Source organism: Chrysemys picta, chromosome 9 (genome assembly GCF_011386835.1).
Source record: "Chrysemys picta bellii isolate R12L10 chromosome 9, ASM1138683v2, whole genome shotgun sequence".
Taxonomy (NCBI): Eukaryota; Metazoa; Chordata; order Testudines; family Emydidae; genus Chrysemys; species Chrysemys picta.
The window spans coordinates 78,182,347-78,200,007 of NC_088799.1; the positions used below are offsets into that span (position 1 = coordinate 78,182,347).

The following is a 17,661-nucleotide window of genomic DNA, read 5'->3' on the forward strand; positions in this document are numbered from 1 at the left end:
TTTTGAATTAACTGAGACTGTCTGAGCATCTTTAACAACCACCATAGAGGTCTTGTATTAGATTATCAGAAGTAAAACAATAAATAGCTTAAATAAGGAACAAGGCTAGCAGACAGCAGACTGTGGAGGAGGTCTGTGATGGAAAGGAGCAGACAGATCCATCAGAGCTCTGGCTCCATATTTAGGACTAATAAACTAAACTAATATCTAACCAAATATGCGTCAGGTTCTATGTCGGTATCGGAAATGCATTACTACACAATGGCATAATGCAGTCATCATTTTGTAATAACAGAAAATAACATCTAACCATTGCAGACATGATGGGGAAAATATCTCTCTGCAGTTACCCCAGAAGTTCTCCAATTTGGGTGACATTCATCCATATGCACCTGCATAAACCTCTATGTACCATATATGCCCAACATTGAGGGCTTAAATGGTGCAGAGGTACCTGTGCAGGCCTTCTTTACTGTGATGAATTTCACCCTTCCTGAGTACCTTTTTGGGGAAACATTTTCTTAGGCAAAGGGATTATTGTTCATGCAGCAAGTTATAAAAGGAGGCACAGATAACACCATCATTTAAGACTAAACCATGTAATTTTCACCCTAGCACCAAATGCTATGAGTATAATTTTTAAATTGACCACAAGGTGTCACAGCTGGATCAGAGTTAATGTCTTTCTTTTGCTTCTCTCTAAGAGATCAGGGCCTGATCTTGCAAAATCTTTATCTTTATCATTTATCAGAAAATCTTTCTTGAAAATCTGACTGGCATTGATGACAATGTGTAATGAATAAAGACATGATTTTGGTGTCAATGAGACTGCTCACACTTGTAAGCCCTCTGGCTAGAATTTTCTAAAAAGCTCCTGATCAGATTTCCAAGAGTTCAGAACCCACAGTTGAGACCAAATTTTCAAAGGAGCTCTGGACCCAGGTGCTCCCACTGAGAAACTTGTGGTGTGATTTTCAGAAGTGTTCAGCATCCACCATGCACATGCTGAGCTCTTCTGAAGTTCTAGCCGCAAATTTGGATTTCTAAATAGGAGCTGAGCACTCTGGCCCCAGGTGTGTGTGCTGATCCCTCCTGACAATCCCAGCCTGTGTTTAGTAGTGTTTGCAGGATGAGGTCCTTACCTTTTACTCACAGACTCATAGTCTTTAAGGCCAGAAAGGCCCAATGTGATCATCTAGTCTGACCTCCTGCACATTGCAAACCACAGAACCTCGCCTACCAACTCCTGTAGTAGACCCATAACCTCTGGCTGAGTTGCTGAAGTCCTCAAATCAAGATGTAAAGACTTCACATTACAGAGAATCCACCATTCACTTGCTAGTTTAAACCAGCAAGTGACCCATGCCCCATGCTGTAGAGAAAGGTGGGAAAAAAAACCCAGGGTCTCTGCCAATCTGAACTGGGAGGGTGGAATTCCTTCCCAACCCTAAATACGGTGATCAGTTAGACCCTGAGAATGTGGGCAAGATCCAGTAGCCAGACACCTGGGAGAGAATTCTCTGTAGTAATTCAGAGCCCTTCCCATTTAGTGTCCCGTCTCTGGCCATTGGGAATTTTTGCTAATAGTAGTTGCAGATGGGCCACACACCATTGTAGGCGGTCCCATCACACCATCCCCCTCCATAAACTTATCAAGCTCAGTCTCAAAGACAGTTAGGTTTTTTGCCCTTACTATTCCCCTTGGAAGGCTGTTCCAGAACTTCACTCCTCCTCTGATGGTTAGAAACCTTCGTCTAATTTCATGCCTAAACTTATTGATAGCTGGTTTATATCCATTTGTGCTTGTGTCAACATTGGTGCTTAACTTAAGTAACTCCTCTCCCTCCGTGGTATTTATCCCTCTGATGTATTTATAGAGACCAATCATCTCTCTCCTCAGCCTTTGTTTGGTTAGGCTAAACAAGCCAAGCTGCCTGGGTCACCTCTCATAAGGCAATTCCCATCTTTTCATGTGCTGTGTATTTATACCTGCCTCTGTATTTTCCACTTCATGCATCTGATGAAGTGGGTTTTAGCCCACGAAAGCTTATGCCCAAATAAATTTGTTAGTCTCTAAGGGTATGTCTACACTTGCAGCTGTAGAGCGCTGTGAGTTAAACCTGCCTTCGGAGAGCACAGTAGGGAAAGCTCTGCAGTCTGTCCACACTGACAGCTGCTTGCGCACTGGTGTGGCCACATTTGCGGCCCTTGCAGCGGCATTGGGAGAGGTGCATTATGGGCAGCTATCCCAACATGCAAGTGACTGCAAGGTTCTTTTCAAATTGGGGGGGGGGTGTGCAGTGTGACAGGGAGTGTGTTGTGTGTATGTGGGGAGAGAGAGAGTGGTGTTTGGGGGGGGCTGAGAGCATGTCAGCATGCTGTCTTGTAAGTTCAGACAGCAGCAGACCCCCCCCCTCCCTGTCGCCTCTCTCTCTCACACAGCATTCCAAAGTAAGGGCTTGCATGCCGGCTGTCAGAAACGGAGCTTTGAAAGGGCATTTCTGCATTCCTACAGGAGTTTAAAACAATGACAAGAGAGGCCACTTGACTTAAGGGGATTATGGGACGTTTCCGGAGGTCGATCAGAGCACAGTAACCCAACACCTCGTTCACACTGACGCCAATGCATTGTAGCCAAGGCGCAGCAAACGTTATTCCTCTCGCCAAGGTGGAGTACCAGCAGCGCTCTAGCCATGGAGTCAGAGCGCTCTACGTGCCTTGTCAGTGTGGACAGGGAGTGAGCTAGGGTGCCCAGGGCTCCTTTATTGCAGTGTAACTCGCAAGTGTAGCCAAGTCCTTTTAAGGTGCCACAGGGACTCCTTGTTGTTTTTGCTGAGACAGACTAGCACAGCTACCACCCTGACACCTTTCATAAGGTAGAGTTTCCATTCCTCTGATCATCCTAACAGCCCTTCTCTGTACCTGTTCAAGTTTGAATTCATATTTCTTAAACATGAGACAGTATTCCTGATGAGGTCTCACCAGTGTCTTGTATAATGGCAATAACACTTCCTTATCTCTACTGGGTAAGTATCTTGCCTGATATATCCTAGGATTGTATTAGCTCTTTTCACAGCCGCATCATATTGATAGTCATCCTGTGATCAACCAATATGCCCAGGTCTTTCTCCTCCTCTGTCATTTCCAGCTGATACATCCCCATCTTACAGCAAAAAAATTTGTTGCTAGTCCCTCAGTTCATGCCCTTGCACTTTGTACTATTAAATTTCATCCCATTTCTATTACTCCGGTTTTCAAGGTTGTCCAGATCTTCTTGTATGATATTCCGGTCCTCCTCCATGTTGGCAATACCTCCCAACTTTTTGTTATCTGTAAATTTTATTAGCACACTCCCACTTGTTGTGCCAAGGTCATGAATGAAAAAGTTAAATAAGATTGGTCCTAAGACTGATCCCTGAGGAACTCCACTAGTAATAGCCAGACAGTTCATCTTTCATATGACCCGTTGTAGACTCCCCTTTAACCAGCTCCTTACCCACCTTATTTTAGTTCTTATATTAATCCCCATCTTTTCCAATGAAACTAATAATTTCCCATGTGGGACTGTATGAAATGCCTTACTGAAATCCAGGTAGATTAGAGCCACTGCATTTTCTTTGTCTAAAATATCAGTTATCGTCTCAAAAAAAAGATCAAGTTAATCTGGCATGATCTACCTTTTGTAAAACCATGTTGTATTTTATTCCAATTATCAATTAACTCTGTCCTTAAATACTTTCTCTTTCAAAATTTGTTCCAAGCCTGTGCAAACAAATGATGTCAAACTAATGGGCCTGTAGTTTTTTGGATCTTTTTGTTCCCTTTCTTAAAAACAGGTACTTTATTAGCAATTTTCCAGTCAGAGGGTATGACCCTGAGTTTACAGAGCTATTCAAAATCCTTTCTATTGGACTTGCAATTGCATGTGCCACTTCCTTTAATATTCTTGGACGGAGATTATCTGTACCCCCCAATTTGGTCCCATTAAGATGTTTGAGTTTGACTTCCACATCGGATGGAGTAATTTCTACTTCCATATCCTTCCTTCCATTACCTACCCTGCTACTACCCCTAAGCTTCTCGTTACTCTTATTAAAAACTGGGGCAAAATATTTGTTTAGGTTTTTGGGCCATGCCTAGTTTATCTTTAATCTCTGCCCCAAATACTGGGCTCACATTTAAATACTGGAGAGTTTTTCGCCTTGGGGTAACTAAGGGCCTGATTTCCCCCCTCCTTCCCCCACTCCCCCCCCCCCCCCCCCGAGGTTCTGAATACCCATAGCTTCCATTATCTTCAACTGGAGTTGTGGGTACTTAGCACTTCTGAGAATTAAATCCAGAGTAACTTTACTCCAATCTCTGCAGAATTTTGCTGATTCCTTAGAATAAGCATAGGGAAATTTAGATATTACTGCAAATGCTAAAGTAACCATTATCTGAAGCAAAACTGGCACGTTTCTAAGAGTGACCAATGTAGTTAGGAGGAAATAATGCTGACTGTATTTAGCAAGGGTGCCAATATCCTGTTGTCCAGAGCTATGACAAAAGGGCTTGACAGTATTAAAAAACAACAACAACAACAACAAAAAACACTGTCAAGGTATTTGTCATCATTTTTTTAAGTTCCTACTTATTCCACTTTTCAATTTTCAAGAGTTTACTCTTCTCTCCTGTCATTCTTTCAAAAATGCACTAAAGCATGTTGAAGAGTGAAAGAAAAAAATGCTCATGTAGATAAATATACATGAACTTTGCTCATGTAGGAAAAGTAGGCCCAGTTTTGATCATTAACTTTGGCAAAGCAGATGTTAGTGTGGGCTAGCGTGCTTTTGTTTTTCAAAATCAAAAATGTATATTTTTAAATATACACAACAGATGTCCTTGGAAAAGCTGTGTGTAGCTTAATGTGGATGGTCTGATAGTGAACAAAGTAATTGCTGCTAAAGATCCTCAGTGGAGCCTCATCCTGAGAGAGAGATGACCATTGGGTGGGGAATGCTGCTGCCAGTGGTCGGAGAAAAAGCGGCAGGCTGAATGGGTTAAGCTGTCCTTCATGTGCTTGTTTGCACTAGGCTATTGATCATCTACTTCTTTTATTCCTCACTGATCCCGCCAAGGACTCTGTGCTGGCAGTAGCTATGCGGGAGGTGACACCACAAAAGGTGATGGCCCCTTATGCTTGGTGTTGCTGCTGTCCATGGTCTCAGAGCACTGGAGGTATTTGCTGTCCCCAAGGTTATTGGCCCACCTTACCAGTCCCCTCTATAGCCACATCCATCTTGCTCCTTGCTTTCAGGACTGCTTACCTCCGAAAGGGGTGAGTGGGGCAGGCCGTGAGTGTGGAACAGGGAGAAGAATAGCACTGGCCAGAGGGAGGATGGGGTCATCTAGGGCACTCAAGCAAACTCTCAAAACGTAACCCTACAGGGACTGCTATTAGGGCATAGTCAATGGAGGCACTTAACTGTGGAATTCGCTTACCAAGTTGTCCAGCAGAGCCCATGTTCAGTGACCTGGCATGTCCATCTCTTTTCTCAACCTCACCCCTGAGAATGTGTTTGGACTTGCTTTGCATTTTTTGTACAGAGGCTGTATTTTGATCTTTAACTAGGTACATGTGTAATTGGGCACATTTTTTTTACAAAAAAAAATGATAAATACTCTAAATTAAACCTTATTCCAAACAGACCAGTGAACAGTCATAAATTGCTAGCACCTTTTCCTGGCTACTGTCAGTACCGTAGCATTACTTTACTTCTGATTTACAGCAGCATCGGTGAAGTCAGTATCAGGCCCCTTGAGTTCTAGGGCTGTACTTTCCTCTTTAAAAGTTCCCACCAGCCCCAACTCCCTGGTGGACACATGAAATGTGGTGTCTTTCTGGGTAGTTGTCTTCCCACGACAGAGTTCAATATTGATGTACTAATTAACTCCATCTCACACCAGACACGAAGGCTGCCTGAAGACTCAATTAATGTTTATTAAACCCTTGCTTTACTGGTAAAAACTGCTCTTTGAATCCAGGGAAGCCATTTCTCTGCCTGATGGCAAGTAATAGTGAGTCTTGGCCCTGTATTTCTGAGGAAGATATGGGGCGAGAAATTGGTTGGTGGTTCACGGAGAAATCAGATATTAGTATCTAACTTTACACTTTTTGAAGGCCCCACTTCTTTTGAAGCTAGCATGATGTCCTATAGTATCATTTTGGGTTGTGGCTTTCTATGGAAGGGTGTACAGACTTTTTGGTGCCTCTTGAAGAGGCCCCCAAATCCTAACACACCTGACCTCCATGTTGTCCTCATAAGGAGGCCCTGCCAAACTAACCAATGACATTGGGCTTGGGGGGAAATTCGCATCAAGGGTTTAGAGGCAGCTCAGGAACCAGCCAGGAACTAATTAAATGCAGCTGAGATTTTTTTGGCCTCAAGACGTTAAAAAGAGAAACAGATTGTGCTGACCAGACTTGAATGTGGGGAAAACATATGTGCCACTCTGGCTGGCTTGTACTTGTTTTTTGTTCAGTAGTCTATTGGTTGTAACACACACGTGGAATGAATGCATCTAGCACCTATTGACAAGCTGCTGTCAATTTGGATTAAATCCAGTTCTCCTTCAATAAAATACTCCCTGAAATAAGTGATTTTTATTTTGTGTGTGTTCACAGCTGAACCTCTGGTGAATTTTCTCTCTTGCCTTTCGGTCTCTGGCCCCTTTGACTTTTTCTAAGTGCTGCCCTCATTTATCCCTGGGTAAAGACAGTGATGTTATGACTCAGTGATATTTTCTAAGACCTTGGAAAAATATTAATGTATTGTAGCTTTTAATCATCTAAATATATTTGCCATTTTGGTATTGTTATTGCAGTAGTGCCTAGAGGTCTCAAGCAGGTTCAAGGTACCATTATACTAGATGACGTATAAATGCATACTAACAATCAGTTCCTGTTGTGAAGGGTTTACAGGGCAACTGAAGACTGGAAACAAAAAATGGGTGTCATTACAAGGAATGGGGAAGGAGGATGTAGGTAAAGGTGATAGCAACATGGGTTATACAGAGCAGCCGGGTGCTCAATTAGCAGGTTAAGCCAATCATTAAAATAAACATAAATGCAAAGAAGCACTAATATATCAGCAATCTAACTTTCTGCTATGTACTTATATGGTCTTTATTACAGAAGTCATCCATGGAAATTGCCAGAATTATCATTACTCTGACTCACTGTGTGCCCCACCCAGTTCTACATTTCTGTGGTATTGTGCTTAGAATTTCCAAATTCAAAGAGACAGTAGGAACGTAGTCTTTTCATTATAATTATTATTTATTATTTATTTGTTTATGACTTATATAGAGGTAGCCCTAATTCCAGATCCAAACAACCCCAAACTTTGAATCTGAACTTTATGGTAAAGGTTCCTCTCTGGAATTATAGTCAAATACTGCAGCGGTGGGGAAATGCATCTTTTTAATAAAAATCCGTTTGATGACTTGAAATAGTTTTCTAGAGTTTCTGATTTAAGTAGACGAGACTTTCTACAGCTTTTGTTTAAATAGTAATTATCATTAGCTTTTTTAACACATGCAACTGAAAGAGAATATGTGAAACAGAACTGAATGATCTGTTGTAATGTCCTATCAATCAATGTAATGTTTTCTGTAGAACAGTCTTCAGCTGTTTTCTCATACAGGCTTTCTATCACAATGCATTGATTTTTACTTACCCACCCACTCAGAAATGAAACAGCAAATTGCTCTTCTATCAAAGGCTGCTGAGGACAGCCTACCAATACAAGCATTTGTTTGAAGTTTCTCTTGAAAAAAGTATACGATGGTATTGCTGAATATTGTTATGGCTTGGATTTACAAAAGGAAATATGCAGCAAAAATAAATCTTACCTCATTCTAACTTCCATTCTTCAAGACGGAAATATCCACAGCGAAGAGTAGGGTAAAATGCAAAATGGTTTTTATTAGCTACAGTTTATGCTGTAGATTCCAACGATAGAGATATTTTTAAAAAGTTCTCACATGAAGAGAGAAATTTCACTCTCTTACCCTAGTGCTCCAAAATCCACTGACTTCTGGAGACTGATACAGTGACTGAATAACAGGAAATCCTGTATTTTGTTTCACTTAGCCAGCCAACGTGTTTTCAGCTACTGACATTAAAACAACTCAGATGATGTTATTTTGATGTGACTCAGGCTTTAATTTTGCACAGAATTGGAGTTTCTGCTATGTTCTATGCATGCCCTCAATCAAGCTATACTTTACTTTTGCCTGTGATGTTTTGTCATTGTAGACTCCATCTGTTTGCTAAAACTGTGCACACACAAATCTGCTAGTTATAACTGAAAAATATATAGATCTAAGTCGGAGTAAGCAACCTATGGCATGCATGCCGAAGGCGGCATGCGAGCTGATTTTCAGTGGCACTCACACTGCCCAGGTCCTCACCACTGGTTCGGGGGGCTCTGCATTTTAATTTAATTTTAATGAAGCTTCTTAAACATTTTAAAAACCTTATTTACTTTACATACAACAATAGTTTAGTTATATATTATAGACTTATAGAGAGAGACCTTCTAAAAACTTTAAAATGTATTACTGGCACCCAACACCTTAAATTAGAGTGAATAAATGAAGACTCAGCACACCACTTCTGAAAGGTTGCCAACCCCTGATCTAGGTAGTTCAAAATGAGTGAAAGGTGCGAAATTTTGGTTTATTTTCCATATCCGAAATATATGATGGTTTATAGCTTGAATGTTCTAAAAGTGCTTTCATCTTATACAGGCATGTAATGTCCAGTGTCATGTATTTGAGATATACCTTTCTTTTCTCTGTCTCATTCAATTCCTTTTCCATGTGTGTATAAGATATCCTTTCCTTATGCAGGTCCGGTGCTACCATTTAGGCAAACTAGGCGGTTGCTTAGGGTGCCAAGATTTGGGGGTGCCAAAAAGCGGTGCCCCCAATTTTTTTTACAGCGTTCCTACGCCCCCTCGACGAGCACGCGGTCGCCTCTCCACTTCTCCCGCCTCCCAGGTTTGCAGCACCAATCATCTGTTTGGCACTGCAAGCCTGGAAGGGGAGGAGAATTAGAGCAGGGGCGGTGTGCTTGGGGAAGAGGCGGAGCAGAGGTGAGATGGGGTGGGGAGCTGTTGCACGGCTCCCCGGGGGGGAGCTGCCGTGGGGGGGGGCACCTCAGGGCAGAGTGGGGAGCTGCCACGGGGGGGCGCCTCAGGGCGGGGGGAGGCGGGGAGCTGCCGCAGGGCTGGGGGGCGGGGCGCAAGGTGGAAGTTTCACCTATGGCGCAAAACTTCCTTGCACCGGCCCTGTCCTTATGCATGGTACTGCATGCAGTGGTGATGATATATTACTTTCTGGGTTGTCCGGAAATGGCACTGCGATGTGAGTTACTATCAGTTGCATTATTTCCTGCTGAATGATGTGATATGATGATGCACATCACATATCATGTCCCAGCATCTGCAGAGATAACATGGCAGCACTGTAGAGCTAGCGTAGTGCTCCCAGTTCTTAGTATAGATGCTGACTAAATTGAAATGTATTCTTTCTCTTGCTATAATATCCGGTTGGGTTGGTTTTAGGGTCATTCAAAACAAGCAGATGCACACTGGGGTACCAAGAGGAAGGAGAAGAGGGAAAGGTATAAGCTACAATAATTTGTTGCTTAAATCCTCTGGAAATTGCTGTGGGGAAAATCCCGATCCTTTCCCTCCCCACCCCACTGCATTTGAACATACAAAATCCTTAAAGCAGTGGTTCCACCATGATTCCTCTGTCCAGGGGAAGGTACCAGTTACAGTGAGCAGGCGCTATTGGGTCCAGCCCCCCATGACCCATGAAGCACTGTTCTCTCTGGGGCAGTAGAAAATAGTTATCGGGGGAAGGGTTGTTTAGATGAAATGGGAATGTAGCCTGTACATTTGCAACTACATGGATCGACTAGTCCAAACCACCACGTGGGAGAAGAGGCAGCAATTGCTATTACAACCCCAAGTATGTAGTTGCTTTCTGCAGCCTGCACAAGGGAAAAGTTCTATGGGGAAAAGAGCTTTGTGCAGGTCCATGGTTTGGCCTTAAGTGCTTATATTTTAAAACTCATAGACAGATCTATGGGGTCCTGAATTATTCCTGCTTGTTAATCACTTTCATTAGATCTGTATATGAATAAGAGTCAGCAACATCATGGGCTTCCTGCACTCACTGGAAGCTTTGAATCTCAGTGTTGGGAAGACAGTGACCAGGTTTACAAATTCAAAATTTGTTTTCTGTGCATCTTCTCCAGTACTTGCTTCAAAGTGGCTGTGTCAGCAAAGAAATGGCGCACCCATTCCCTAAAATGTCCAAAAAACCAAAGGGATGGGAACACAGTCCAACTGAGAGATTTTTAAAATGTGGGCTTTTCCCCTGTAGCTGTATTTTACCTCTTAGTTTATTTTGCCCTCTGAAAACTTTTCACACATTCTAGGTCATTAAAAGCATCACAGAATGCACTATTATGTAACATCACTGACAACCAGCGTTACACAGGTTGACAATCTTGCCCACAGATATTAATTTTAAAAATCCATTGTCATACATTAAAGTGTATAATTATTTCTCTTCTAATGGACTGAATAAACTCTATGTATGTATGTTTTTGCTTAACTATCCTTGCTTAAGTATAGTTCTACACAAGTGCACATTTTACAGGGAATAACCTCTGCTTTTATAAACTCTGACAAAAGGTACAAGGAAGTTTAAAGTGGCAGTGAAATTAAATGTATATCCTTTTAAGCTTATAAACTGGTATTCAGTGGGCAGAAGGACAAATGCATATCAACATTTCTCTAAACTGAGAACATTTTTTTCATATCAAACAGGATGCACCTGAAGGATGTATGTAAAACAAGGTTGTACTTCTCTAAAGTAAGGGGTTTTACTCACATCAAGTGAAATTCGCCAGTGGGCAGAGTCCTGGCACGAAGCCCACGCACTACTTAGAGCCCACTTAAACCTGACCTTCATGAGTCAAGGGGTGCATATCACTTGTTTAGGCCCTCTGACAAGGGGTGAAGTTCACCATAAAATATATAAATAGTGTTTACAGAAGTGGCATTCATTTAGAGTTAGATTTATTGTAAAGTGATTAATGGCCAAGTTATTCTTTACCTTTGTGTTTTGACACTTGCACACACTTTGGGTCAGGGACTGCAGAATTACCAACCTCAAGCATTCACAAATCACGAGTCAGGCCCCACAAATCATGAGATTTTCTTTAAAAGCATGAGATTTTAATAAATAAATAAATTTGGGGCTCTTTTTATTTACCTAATAGGTGATGAGCTTGTAGTGTGCACTCAGGTCATATTTTCAGAGTTTTTCTCTGCAACAAGAGCTAGAAACTTGCATTTTAAAAAATAAATAAAGCTGAGATTCTCACTAAAACCCTTGACTCCAGTAGCAGCAGCTTGAAGAAAAACACGAAATAGTGTGACACCCATGATAAAATTGTCAGTTGGCAACACTGCAACATTCTCTTACTCTATGTGTACATTGCCTAGCACAACAGGGTTCTGATCTTTTTGGGGAGAGGACCACCACTTACCTCTGAAATACTGGTAGTATTTCACCAGGTACTACTGAAATACTAAAGGGCACATCAGATGAGGGATTGTGTGTCAAACCTGCAAGGAACAAGCCCTCTCATAAGTAGCCATAAGGCGTAGGTATTTTCTAGGTAAGGCCTGGGTATAAGTTAAGGGAGTAATGTAATGAGCCTAAAAGGCATGTAAGACAAGACAATAGCTTAGTTAAACAAGGCATAAGGCCCCAAAAGCCTTAGCATAAGCAGCTAACCAGGAGTAACCGTAGATCATAAGATATCACAAGTTAGAAGGCAGGAGTGACTGAACTGCTGACAGGTAACCACAAGCTTACTAGTTTGTACCTGTTTGTGATATTTTATTTTAGGAACATCAACAGATGTCTGACCACAAGAATGCCATGGTAACTAATGATGTATATGCTAATAAGCTTGAGGTAAATGGATTCTTAACCTATGGGAGACGGGCACCCCAACATTAATAGGGTAAGGAAGTACAAATAAGGAAAAAGGGGAAAACTCCTACTGACTATGCATTAAGCACAGTGGCTTCAGCACCACACATTATAAAAGTTGTATTCCGGCCTGTGTGCATTGGGGAAAGGTAATTCTTGGGAGATGCCAGGATGACAGCCACTGGTGATGATGACTAACACTTCAGATCTTTTTTCAAGCAATGGTGTGAGCATATCAATGCTCAGACACACATTTTATGTTATGTCGATCTACCTTGCTGGGTTGGAGTGTTTGTAGCTTTCCTAACTGTGTTAATAAAATATTATAAATACAGAAGGTTTTTCTTAAGTGTAAAAAGAACAGGAGTACTTGTGGCACCTTAGAGACTAACAAATTTATTAGAGCATAAGCTTTTGTGGGCTACAGCCCACTTCTTCGGATGCATATAGAATGGAACATATATTGAGGAGATATATATACACACATACTCTCTGCTTTTCTTTTCTCTCTGTATGTGTGTATATATATCTCCTCAATATATGTTCCATTCTATATGCATCCGAAGAAGTGGGCTGTAGTCCACGAAAGCTTATGCTCTAATAAATTTGTTAGTCTCTAAGGTGCCACAAGTACTCCTGTTCTTTTTGCGGATACAGACTAACACGGCTGCTACTCTGAAACCTTTCTTAAGTGTGAGTGTTGTAACCGTGCACATCAGGGTTTCCAGCTGAACAGAAATTCTAAGAATACTGGGTCTGATCTTGGGACAAGAACCTACCAAACCTCAGAGTTTTAACTGGAAATTCTTAAATAATCAATACAATTAATACACAATCGATAGATCAAGCAACATGTGCTAATAATCAAAATGTCCATATACATAACACAGATCATTACCTGTTCCTATTGGACATTTTTTCATCCAACAAGCATTCACCAGTGAAGGGGAGTGTCTTATTGCATTGCTGTTGCTGAGCATTCCACACCCTTTGAGAGCCCTGTTGATATGTGATATATTTTTGATCTCCGTGAGCAATTCAGAGTACTTGTTACATTATTTGGATAGTGGCCAGTTCTCCTTCAACCCTGACACTACACTAAGTTTTCTCTAGCAGTGGCGTGAAGGTGAAAAGTTCCAGATTTCAACCACCCAAAGTTTAGATGTGATCAGACCCAGGATTTTGGAGTGGGCCCATCTTTGGTTTTCTGAGGGGTCACTGATGAAAGTTAGTTGGCTTTGGAGGGACGGCCATTTGTTTTGGTTTTTTGGTGTATTTGTTGAGGAAACACAAAGCCATCTTAATTGCCATGCACTCACTGGGGAGTCCAGGAGCAAGGATGTAGACGGTCCATGAAAGGAATCATCACAGAATGGAACATGGCAGATTCCCTGGACTGCTTTCTACTGTCACAATACTATAAGCCTTGCATGGTTCCAGGGAACTGAATATGAAAGCAATTTTCAGATTGCGTATGAAGCAAACTTACTGTAAAAGGAGTGGAGGAAGTGACAAGTAAACCTGCTGATGCAACCCACAAGGTCTCACCCATGGGATGTGTGGTTCTAGATCATGTGATTACCATTTCCATTCGTGAACCACCATTTCTCAATCAAGCAGGCAGTAGAAATGCTGAAGTTTGACCCATACAAAAGGGTCATGAGACCTGGGCCTAAGGAGCAAACGAGTTGGGGATGCTGTTTAAGGTTGAAGAAAAGCCCTTTCATTCCTGATTTTTACTTTCAAATTTCAGAGCAAAAGGAAATCAGTGCAAATCTGAAGATGGGACTTTCTAAAAGTGGGAGGGGAGAGAAGTCAGGTGTTTTCCCATGAGGAAAGACATAAGTCTCATGTCATATTCACATATTGGTGTAGACTGTGATATATGACAGGGGTCACTTTTACTTTAGTCTATATAGAGTCAATATATGATCTCTTCCAAGTCCATTATGCAAGCCAAGGAGTGAGGCAGGCAGAGAGAGGAGCAGCAGCTTTGAGAAGAGACTGGTGCACTGGGAGTGCTGTCACAGTGGAAGGGGAGGTTATCCCTTGCAAAGACTACTGAGCTATTAGCCTTTAGAGCAATGTAGGCCCGTAACCCACAGGAATCAGGGCAGAGAGCACATCAGTTTACAGGTGTTGAGAAAACTTTGTGAGAAAATAGGGGTGGCCTCACTTTTCAACTACAGATCTATAAAAAGGAAGTGAAAAAGAAGAGACAACATGTCAGAAGCTATTACTGGGAAGGCTGCTCTCAGACAATGGTGAAAAAAAATGGCAAGAGATCTCGAGTCTCACAAACAAGAAGCTTCGTCTTTAGTTCTCCTTCTGGCACTCACAAAGGGCCTTTCGGACAACAGGGCAAGAATAAGAATGGGCAATTTTATTTGCTGCCACAGAAATTGTAACATTAAGAGAAGTCGTCAAAATTCTCTGCGGAGCAAATAAAAGCAGACATTCTCCCTAGAGAGATCAGCCTGTAACTTTGTTTTTCTATAGTTTAGCAATCTCCACTTTATTTGAAGTGATGTTGATACATTTTTAAAACCACAATTTGAACGCTGCTGTTCCTGCGGCAACACAGATTCTGATCTTCACTGATTGTCACTCCAAATACAGACCCTTTCACTGCTGAGGCCTTGTCTTCTACTGCTTTAACAATACTGCTGTAGTTACAATAATATAACCCCCACTGGTGTCTATATCAGTATAAAGGTGCTTATACTAGTGTTGCTATTCAGGGGTGTCATTTCCTGTGGAGCGGGGGAGTAGAAGGGAAAGGAGCAGCTTCCCTCCACCGTCAGACTTTTCATAGATCTATATGCTCCACTTCCCCGTCCCTACCCAAAGACTTTGCAGCTTATAACATAACCACATATAGTGTTCTCTACACCGGTACAACTCTCACCCCACCCTAGAATTTCTCTGAAATAATGCCCCTGTTGCTATTCCTGTACAAGAAAGGCAATAAGCAATACCAGTAAAAAGCACCTGAAATCCACACTAGGGGTTGCACCCATTTAACTATTCTGGTAGAAAAATCAACTTCCTGATAGAAATACACCTCTACCCCGATATAACGCTGTCCTCGGGAGCTAAAAAATCTTACGGCGTTATAGGTGAAACCGCGTTATATCGAACTTGCTTTGATCTGCCGGAGTGCGCAGCCCCGCCCCCCCGGAGCGCTGCTTTACCGCGTTATGTCCAAATATGTGTTATATTGGGTCGTGTTATATCAGGGTAGAAGTGTAGTTAAATTGGTATAAAAACTGTGTGTAGACAGTTTAAATGCAGCTAAGGTTGGTAGTAAATCAAATGTGTAGCCCTTTGCAGTCTTTGGCCTATATGACTGAGTGCTGGCCCCAGTTCTATTCTAAGGTCTTAAGTGGGACTTAATTTGTGCATTGTTCCTGAGCTGGCCTTCTCCACAGGGAGGAATTTCACTCAAAGTGAATAGGCTGTTGGAACTCGCCAGCAAAACTGTATTGCAAATAACCAAGGATTGGAAAACACACTGTTGTCTGAGACATTAACACACCTTTGTGAAACTTGTGTTACATTTGCAAATGTGTATTTATTTTTAAAGCATGATTTTGCAAAGAAAAATGGAAGACAAGCTGTTCGAATGTCATTGTGATACCTTAAACATTTGTTTCTCCACCAAACAAAGCGCAAAACAGAAGCTTGAAGGAAATTACACTAAACACTTCCCAATAGCTGACTAAGATACATAAACATTCTCAGAGAAATAATTACAACTATAGGCTGAATCCACATAGGATAGTAAATAGAACAGTTGATAGCACAGGAGAAAAACTTGATTTAAAAAAAAAAACCTAATAAAAATTGCATTGTACAGGCTTGAATATACACTTAGGCCCCAGTCCTGCAAAGACTTATTATGCATGTGCTTAAATGTATGTTTCAATTGGAGTACTTGTAATGCATAAAGTTAAGTGTGTGTGTATGTCTTTGGCAAAATACAGTGTCTAGTAGGGTTACCATATTTCAGCAAGCAAAAAAGAGGACGGGAGGAGCCCCGCCCTAGCCCCGCCCCTGCCCCTCCCACTTCCCGCCCCCCCAGAACCCCCAACCCTCCCCCCATTCCTTGTCCCCTGACTGCCCCCTCCTGGGACCCCTGCCCCTAACTGCCCCCCAGGACTCCACTCCCTATCTAAGCCTCCCTGCCTCTTGTCCCCTGACTGCCCCAACCCTTATCCACACCCCCACCCCCAGACAGACCCCTGGGACTCCCACGCCCCATCCAACCACTCCCCACCCCCTGACAGCCCCCCCAGAACTCCCAACCCATCTAAACCCCTCTGCTCCCTGTCCCCTGACTGCTCCGATCCCTCTCCCCACTCCTGCCCCCTGACAGCTCCCCCCCAGAACTCCCAGCCCCCCACCTCCCCGCTCCTTGTCCCCTGACTGCCCCCTCCTGGGACCCCTGCTCCTAACTGCCCTCCAGAACCCCACCCCCTACCTAAGACTCCCTGTTCCTTGTCCCCTAACTGCCCCCTCCTAAGACCCCCCCCAACTGCCCCCCAGGACCCTACCCCCTACCTGTACCCTGACTGCCCAAAACTTTCTCCACTCCCCCCAAAAAGCCCCCCCCCTTTCTTGACTGCCCCCTCCAGAACCTCCCTGCCCCTTCTCCTGCCCCCTGGCCCCCTTACCCTGCTGCTCAGACCGGGTGTTGGGCTCTGTGCAAGCCGAGTCGGACACGTGGCTGCGCTCCCCAGCACAACAAAACCCGGTCCCTGGCCCTGCACAGTGCTGCTGGACCGGGCTGCAGGGGAGAGCTGCCGGCTCAGAATGCAGGGCGGATCCGGCTCCTCTACAGCTGCTCCGGAGTCCAGCCCGGGACTTTCCTGCAGCCCTCCCAGCTGCTCGCTCTGCTCTGCCGGGGGAGGGGGGAAATCCCGGACATTTTGAGTGCTTTACAAATTCCCCCCGGACGCTATTTTTAGAACAAAAAGGAGGACATGTCCGGGTAAATCCGGACGAATGGTAACCCTAGTGTCTAGTTAAGGCAATGGGAGTCTTTCCCCTGATTTCAGTAGGCATTGCACTGGTTACTTATTGAACAACTTTGTCACTAAGAAGCTAAAGAAGCTAGGACTAATTCCTTTAATTAAAATATATTCCCTTGTTACACTTGTGAACACTGAAATATCCCTTTAAAAACAGCTGCATGTATATAAACTATAACATTTAGCTTTAAAAAATGGTAGTTGAGCTACCTAGCTTATTGTCAATATAATGTAATCATTTGCCATTAAAGATAATACCCAATGTAATCATTATTTAAACCCAAGCGATATTCCCACCCCCAGCCCCCTTAAACCTGGGAGACACTAAATGGAAAGGCATTTTTGGCTGGGCCAAAAAGTAATAACATGAAATTCAGGTAGTTACACTTAAGTGTTTCAGCTACTTTTGTTTGCGTTTTATAGCTACACATAAGGCTTACTTTTGCAAGATGTAGATGCTGTTGCTGCTACTTAATGACAATTTTTGTCTTAAAATTCATTCAAAGTGGATAAATTAGTACACACACATCTGACCAAATCAATCCCAGGTATAAGACCACTG

At 42.8% G+C, this 17,661-nt stretch overlaps 1 protein-coding gene across 2 annotated transcripts in view; it reads right to left on the reverse strand.

Moving 5' to 3' along the window:
- Positions 1-17,661, reverse strand: part of LOC101945336 (putative P2Y purinoceptor 10) — a 33,920-nt gene that overhangs the window by 2,482 nt on the left and 13,777 nt on the right. Inside the window, exon 1 of one of the 2 annotated variants that reach the window (XM_005284488.4) lies at positions 7,894-8,029. The exons of the other annotated variant lie outside the window; for it this stretch is intronic. The gene's annotated coding sequence lies outside the window, so the exon portion shown is untranslated. Of the gene's footprint in view, positions 1-7,893; positions 8,030-17,661 lie in introns of those variants that run through there. 2 annotated transcript variants of the gene reach the window in all.